General features: G+C 44.9%; 1 protein-coding gene across 4 annotated transcripts in view; it reads left to right on the top strand.

Annotated features, from left to right (window-relative positions):
• The first annotated feature begins 1,028 nt into the window (after positions 1 to 1,028).
• Positions 1,029 to 6,922, top strand: part of LOC121928441 — a 39,894-nt gene continuing 34,000 nt past the window's right edge. For all 4 annotated transcript variants that reach the window (XM_042463135.1, XM_042463134.1, XM_042463133.1 and 1 more), the window contains exons 1-2: positions 1,029 to 1,305; positions 1,867 to 1,956. The gene's annotated coding sequence lies outside the window, so the exon portion shown is untranslated. The remainder of the gene's footprint in view (positions 1,306 to 1,866; positions 1,957 to 6,922) is intronic.

The raw sequence follows: 6,922 nt of genomic DNA, 5'->3' as shown, positions 1-6,922 counted from the left end.
TCTATAGTCAGCTTCTGGCAGAGTTGCGCTGGAGAACCTAGAAATTCCCAGAGAGGATATATTAGCCAAAACCACATATAATCAAATCTGGAAAAGTCAAAGCCGCAAACGTAGAGGGCCAACTGTATTTCAAACATTGGCATAGTAGTCACCCCACAGATTTATACAAACTTGGGGGGCCTCCACAGACAGAAACCATTTGTAAGCCGCTCTGGGACCCTTTGCACGCGAAGAGCACTCCAAATAAATACATGGATGAATTAAAGCGAAGAGCCCCACTAACATGAAGCATCCCCATAGGTTCCCAAAAACCATGGCCTGTCTTGAGTGCCTGCTTGGAAAAGAACACCGGGAAACAGTGCGCCTCTGAAGCAGCGGCCCCAAACTGTGCCATGGGTTGCCATAATTGTCCACCATTACCAGGGACAAAATGTGGAACAAATTTGAGACCAAACTGTAGGACAACTGCAGGACAAAACTCAGCCCAAAAGGTAGGACACTTAAGAAAAAGGGAGGACCTTAAATGTTCTACATTTTGGGCTGAGTTTTGTCCTGCAGTTGTCCTATACTGTAGTTTGGTCTTGAATTTGTCCTACATTTTGTCCCTGGTAATAGTGGACAATTATGGCAACCCATACCGCCCTGTGCATTGTGTTGGAATATAACCATGTAGCTTAATATGTGTATTTTACGTAATGATTGTGTTTTCACTATGTTGTTGTAACCCGCCTCGAGCCATGAGAGGCAGGTATCAATATTAAAGTCCAAAAACCCTTAAAGGGCACAGTTTGGGGGACTACTGTGTCTGAAGCAAAGGTGCTAATCCGGTTTGACAGCACTTTGAACCGCCATGGCTCCATGCTGTGGAATTCTGGGAATGGTCGTTTGTTGTGGCTCCGAAGGACCATTCCCAGAATTCCACAGCATGGAGCCATGACAGTTCAAAGTGCTGTCAAACCGGATTATTTCGTTAATACAGACACCCAGAGCCTCTTCCCGCTCAGGAGGAGCCCAGCCTCGGAGCCATTTAATAATCCCTTTGGGCCCGCCTCCGCCTCCTCCTTAGGCCTCTTTAGTGATCCCCGCCCTCGCTTAGGGCTCAGAGGCGGGACAGAAGAGGAGGCTGGGCCGGCTCCTGCGTCAGGCGACGAGGCCCCAGCCACGACGAAGAGGAGGAGGAGGCTCTTCCTCCCGAGGGGCGCCACAGGGGACCCCAGCCTTGGGGAAGGCCTGGACCTGCTGGGGCTGGGCCCAGTCGCTTGGCTATGGGCGAGGAGGAGGAGGGCGCTGTTTATGGGGCACGAGGTAAACCCCTGGGTTTTGTGGGGAAGAGGAGGCTTCTGGGGGGGCTTTCCAGGCCTCCTTCCCCCCCCGGGTCTTCGGGGCTGTCCTCCCCGGATTAGGAGGCTTTCCCTCCCTGCCAGGCGTCCTCAGGGCACCTGGGCCGAAGGGCCTAATCCTCCTGCTGTCCTGGCTGCCATGCCCAGGAGAGCCTTCCTCAATCAGGGCTTGCATTGATTGGGACTCTCCATCTGAAATGCAGCCTCCCTTTTTCCCCTGTGGCTCTTTGCAAAGCATTGTATAGCCTTTAATAGTGGACCAGGTCCCTCTTCTCAGGATATGTCCAAAGCATAACAGTCAGGAGAAGAAGGAGAGGAGAGAGGCTGGGGGTTAGGAAAGCAACAAGGGGCAGCTCTAGTCCTTTGCAGTCTTGCCAACAAAGCCTTGAAGATTCCCAGGAATCCCCAATATTTATTATTATTATTATTATTATTATTGTTATTGTTATTCAGTCAAAATCCCCAGGAAAGAAATCAATTAATTCCCCCTGAAATTGGCATCACTGGTCTTTGGTTTCTTTTTCAGCACCTTCGTCGAAGGAGTGACCTCATCTCCAGGCTTTTCGGGGGGATGGAAGTTTCGTTCAAAACGACAAAGAGCGCCCGAGTGCCATAGGTGAGATTCTGCGCCCATTTGTCTGGCAGGTCTTTACTTTTACTTTACTAAATGTAAAGGGCTGCACGAACTTTACAGCACTGTATTAATACACTTTAATAATACCGATAGTTCTCTGAAGATGCCAGCCACAGATGCTGGCGAAACGTCAGGGATAAACTCTTCTAGAACGTGGCCACGGAGCCCAAAATCCCACAAAAACACTATGGATGCCAGACATGAAAGCCTTCAACTTCACAACTTTAATAATAGTTTGTAAGCCGCCCTGAGGGCCTTTTGGCTGAAGAGCGGGGTTATAAATACACTCGTCCCTCCATATTTGTTACTTTTTGTTTTAATCCCGCCTCGATCCACAGAGAGAGGCTGGAAATATAAATAAAATTTATTATTATTTTTATTACTGTATTTGCGGCTTTGATATCTGCGGCTTTGATTATTCATGGGTTTGATAAATATGTCCTCTCTAGGAATATCTAGGTCCTCCAGTGCAACTCTGTGGTCAACATTAACTAGAAGTTGCACTGAAGGGCCTAGAGATTCCTAGAGAGAACACTCCACTAGGCCTTTGTAGCTCTTCCAGTGTAACTCTGTGGTCAACTTTAACTAAAAGTTACACTGAAAGACCTAGAGATTCCTAGAGAGAACGCTTTTGTAGGCCTTTGTAGTTCCTCCCAGCACAGTTCTATGGTCAGTGTGCCGGACGTTGACCACAGATTTGCACTGGAGGACCTAGAGATTCCTAGAGAGGTGCCCTCTCAGGTAAAAACATGGCATTTTTCCATATTCATGGAGGTCTTGTGCCCCTAACCCTAGCAAATATGGACAAGTGTATTCTAAATAAAATAAAGAAATAATAATAAGATGCAATTAGTGAAAGGGTCAACCCAATGTTTGAGAGAGTGTGGGGATGGTTGGGTTTGGTGTTCAGGATGGGTGGGGAAGCTCCACAAATAAATCTCCCAATAGGGCACTGTTGTACCAACATTTTTGGTAAGATGAGGTTGAGGTGGCTAAAATGGGTACCCAACTTGTTAAGGGCAATAGGCTCACACATTGTAAATGGCTTAGGGAGTGCTTCAGTGCACCGATAAGCGGTATAGAGATGTACTTGCTATTGCTATCATTGTACCGAGGGAATTTCTGGAGAACAGAAGTCCCAGCAGACTGGAGGAGGGCAAACGTTGTCCCCATCTTCAAAAAGGGAAAAAAAGAGGATCCCAACAATTATCGTCCAGTTAGTTTGACTTCAATACCAGGAAAGATTCTAGAGCAGATCATTAAACAGAGAGTCTGTGAACATCTAGAAGGCAATGCCATAATCACTAAAAGTCAACATGGGTTTCAGAGAAATAAGTCATGCCAGGTCTCCTTTTTTGATAAAATGACCAGCTTGGTAGACAAAGGGAATGCTGTAGATATAGCATAACTCGATTTCAGTAAGGCCTCCAACAAGGGCCCCCATGATATTCTTGCAAACAAGCTGGTAAAATGTGGGCTACACAAGGCAACTTTTAGGTGGATTTGTAATTGCTTGACTGGCCGAACCCAAGGGGTGCTCAACAATGGCTCTTTTTCATCCTAGAGATAAATGACCGTTGAGGTGCCACAGGGTTCTGTCCAGGGCCCAATGATATTCAACATCTTTATCAATGGAATAAATGGCATTCTCATCAAAATTGCAGATGCCACTAAATTAGAAGGGGTATCTAATAACCCAGAGGACAGGAGGAAGGTGGGGTAATAATAATAATAATAATAATAGAGCTGGGCCAATGATAACGAAATGAATTTTGACAGTAAAACATGGAAGATATTACACTTAGGCAGATATAGGATGGAGGGCACCTGGCTCGACAACAATATATGTGAAAGGTGTCTAGAAGTCTCTGGATCACAGGCTGAAAATGAGTCAACAGTGTAGCGGGACAGTTAGAAAAATCAGCGCAGTTCTAGGCTGCATGTATAGAAGTATAGTGTTTAGGTCGAGGGAAGTAATTGTGCCATTCTGTTCTGCTTTGGTCAGGCCTCACTTGGACTACTGTGTCCAGTTCTGGGCATCACAATTTAAAAAGGATGTTGACAAACTGTCCAGAAGAGTGTGACAAAAATGGTGAAGGGTCTGGAAACCATCAAGCCCTGTGAGGAGTGACTTAGGGAGATGACATGATAGCCGTGTTTAAATATTTAAGTGATATCATGTTGAGGATGAAGCAAGCTGTTTTCTGCTGCTCCAGAGACTAAGACATGGGGCAATGAGTTCAAACTATAAGAAAAGTGATTCCACCTAAATAATAGGAACAGCATCTTGATGATAGGAGCTGTTTGACAGTGGAATACACTGCCTTTGACACATGGTGGAGTCTCCTTTGAAGGCTTTTAAATGGGATGGATGGCCATCTGTCAGGAGTGTCTCCCTGCATGGCAGGGGGTTGGATTGGATGGCCTTTGTTCAGTTCCAACTCTATGTTTCTAATATATTCAGTGTCAGTCATAGGGTCACCATAAGCTGATGTTGATGTCAGTTAACAGTAACAATATCGTTAGCATTTAAAATTAGAACTTCCAATTCCAGTGCACGTGTACCCATTATCCCCATATTCATCAGGTGGATCTGTAGATGGGAAACCAGCAGATGTATGACTTTTTAAAGAGAGACTGGATGGCCATCTGTCGGGAGTGCTTTGATCGTGTGTTCCTTGCATGGCAGGAGGTTGGACTGAATGGCCCTTGTGGTCTCTTCCACCTCTATGATTCTGCAATTGTACTTATACTTATTTGATTTTTATTCTTTGACACTTGAGCAAGGAAGGAGATGAAATAAGAAAAACTTATGAGCTGAAAGAATTGTGTGACAAGATCTATTGCTTTTTATAGACCTATTTTCTCTTCCATGAACTGTGCTGTCTCAGTTTCAATCTCTAAAAACTCCACTAGTTTATGTGATGCTTAGAGAAAGTCCTGGTTTTTATATTGAATGTTACCCATGGAGTGTGAGGGGACATTTCTACCTCCACTTGCCTCCCAATGTGTATTTTATTTCAAAGAACTAAAAAGGTTGAGAGGGGGCGTTAGCCAAAAACACTGAAAAAGAAAGCTAATGGTTGTTAGATGTCTTATTGAGGAGGGAGCTAACTTGTTTTCTGCTGCCTAGAGACTAGGACCCGGAACAATGGATGCAAGCTCCAGAAAAAGAGATTTCACCTCAACATTAGGAGGAACTTCCTGGGAGTAAGGGCTGTTTGACAGTGGAACAAACTCTCTCGTAGTGTAGTGGAGTCTCCTTCTTTAGAGGTCTTTAAACAGAGGCTGGATGGCCATCTGTCGGGATGCTTTGATTGAGATTTCCTGCATGGCAGGGGGTTGGACTGGATGGCCCTTGCGATCTCTTCCAACTATATAATTCTATGATTCTATTTTCAAAATGGGATTCCAAGTGCTAGCTTCATGAAAATTAAGGAGGCTTAGTTTTGCATAGTCATGGCTAGGATCATGCTTCATTTCCTCTTCTGGCCCAGCATTTTTTACTGTGATAATAAAATGAGATCATTGGTATGAATTAATATTGTACTATTTTATTCACTATTTGAATTTTATCTAAGCAGTGTTAGAGACCTGACACACAAAGCATAAATAAGGCATGGCTTTTAATTAGTTTGCAATATTTTTTCCCTATTGGCTGAAAGAATAAGCATATGTAGCCGTTTTTGCTGTCAATGCCCTATATCTCTTTCGGCAGTACTCATTTAAGTTATGTCCAGCCTGTGGAAGGAATGTGTAACTTTTAAAAGCGCACATACTGCAGTGTAAGTTATTATCCTGTTAAAGGTGTCTAAGAGTCTGTACAGACAGCCTGAAAGAAGCAGCAATCTGCTGCCTCTTTCAGATTGGGACTGCGACAACTGCATGCTACAACCCCGATCCTTTCCTTTGCTGGCCCAAAAAGGGCTAGCAAAATGCTGCTCTTTCTTAAAGTGGCGAAACGCCATCCTTGCTGTGGTGGCGGTGGGTTTTCACCAGTTCTTCAGCACAGCTTGTCTAAACACAGCGCCAATGGAGGAGTGTGACGCCACCTGCTGTGTGGTCAGGTGGGCAGTGTGACACCAGCATTGGGAAGGAGTCAGGGTGTGTTGTTGCCATGCCCCCACTCCAGTCCGATGCCAGCATTTAGTTCCGGTCTGTTTAGCCCCTTAGTATCCAGTACCTGACAAAATGATACCTATTCAATTTCTGTACTAGCTATAGGTATTTACCACTTAACCAACATTTTGTGGTCATCTGTGCCCTCACACAATTGGGGTTCTGCACCACAACATAGAAGTTTTGAGAGCTGAGCAGTACTTAGCACCAAAGCCTACTCTTATAGAGAGCTTGAGAAATTGTGTTTTTCAGCTCTGGCTTCACCTCTGGGAAGAGTTGCTCAAAGTGGCTGGTTTAGCAGTGAATAATAAACCTCTGTGTAGGGCTTTGGTTTCAATCTATAAGACTCCATCCATGAGTCTTGGCAGAGTCAGTGGAACCATATGGTCATCATCCAAAACCTATGTTATGTTGATACTGCTCTTGGTACCAATGGTTATATTGGAGTCTGAGGATCCATCAGAACCATAATTGGTGCAGACAGCTAGGAGGAAAACTCTGCTAAACCCACCTGCTTCTGGAAGATCCATTCTCATATGGTAAAAACTGTATAAGGCTCTAAAGCAGATCACTTCAGATATAGAAGTGGAACCCAGGAAGAAGGTGAAGGCCAAGGATAAAGAGAAGTCTAAAACCTCAGCAACTGTGATTGCACCACCTCTATTGCTGCATCTCTGACATTGATCCCAGCGCAGATTGCCACACCCACTCAATTCCTTGGCCTTGCTACCATCCATTTTTATTCTTACTGGGACCAGTTAGTGCAAAGAGTGGTCCAGGAGACTGCTGCTCACACTGACACTGACCACACTTCAGCAGACCAACATGC

This window comes from Sceloporus undulatus, chromosome 4, assembly GCF_019175285.1.
Source record: "Sceloporus undulatus isolate JIND9_A2432 ecotype Alabama chromosome 4, SceUnd_v1.1, whole genome shotgun sequence".
In the NCBI taxonomy this organism is placed as follows: Eukaryota; Metazoa; Chordata; class Lepidosauria; order Squamata; family Phrynosomatidae; genus Sceloporus; species Sceloporus undulatus.
Note: the sequence above shows the minus strand (reverse complement) of the source record. Positions and strands in the feature narration are given on the sequence as shown.